Source organism: Rhinolophus ferrumequinum, chromosome 20 (genome assembly GCF_004115265.2).
Source record: "Rhinolophus ferrumequinum isolate MPI-CBG mRhiFer1 chromosome 20, mRhiFer1_v1.p, whole genome shotgun sequence".
Taxonomy (NCBI): Eukaryota; Metazoa; Chordata; class Mammalia; order Chiroptera; family Rhinolophidae; genus Rhinolophus; species Rhinolophus ferrumequinum.
Genome location: NC_046303.1, coordinates 55,884,138 through 55,884,751, shown reverse-complemented (window position 1 = coordinate 55,884,751; position 614 = coordinate 55,884,138). Strand labels below are relative to the sequence as shown.

At 39.1% G+C, this 614-nt stretch overlaps 1 non-coding gene across 1 annotated transcript; it reads left to right on the top strand.

Moving 5' to 3' along the window:
• Positions 1 to 217: 217 nt before the first annotated feature.
• Positions 218 to 290, top strand: TRNAI-GAU (transfer RNA isoleucine (anticodon GAU)). Its single transcript has one exon. It is a non-coding gene; the product is annotated as a tRNA-Ile (tRNA).
• The last annotated feature ends 324 nt before the right edge of the window (positions 291 to 614 follow it).

Sequence of the window (614 nt, the reverse complement as noted above, 5' to 3'; positions counted from 1 at the left end):
AAAGGGATTAAAAAAGTAAAAATTTTTTACACAGTAGCCGTGAGTATATAGGGTATAGCATAAGGGATATAATCAGTGATATTGTAATAACTATGTGTGGTGTCAGATGTGTACTAGATTTATTGGGGTGATAGATGTAGTGGAGCTGTGGTGCAGATTGAAAAAGGTAAGGGAAAAAAAAGTACAAATTGGTGGTTACAAATAGTCATGGGGGGGTGGCCGGTTAGCTCAGTTGGTTAGAGCGTGGTGCTGATAACACCAAGGTGCCGGTTCGATCCCGGCATGGGCCACTGTGAGCTGTGCCCTCCTTAAAAAAGAACAAAAAACACACAAATAGTCATGGGGATGTAAAGTAAAGCATAGTGAATATAGTCAATAATACAGTAATAACTATACATGGTGCCAGATGGATACTAGACTAGTCAGGGAGACCACTTCTTAAATTACATAAGTGTTTAACAATTTTACAGTAACCTTGAAATTGATATAACATAATGTTGAATGTTAAAAATGTGCATCAGACAATAAGAAAGAACTAGTGAAGGAGTGACGTCATAGGAATGGCGGCAGCGGGGCACACTTTCTGAGTTCTCCTCCGGATCTTATTACAAACG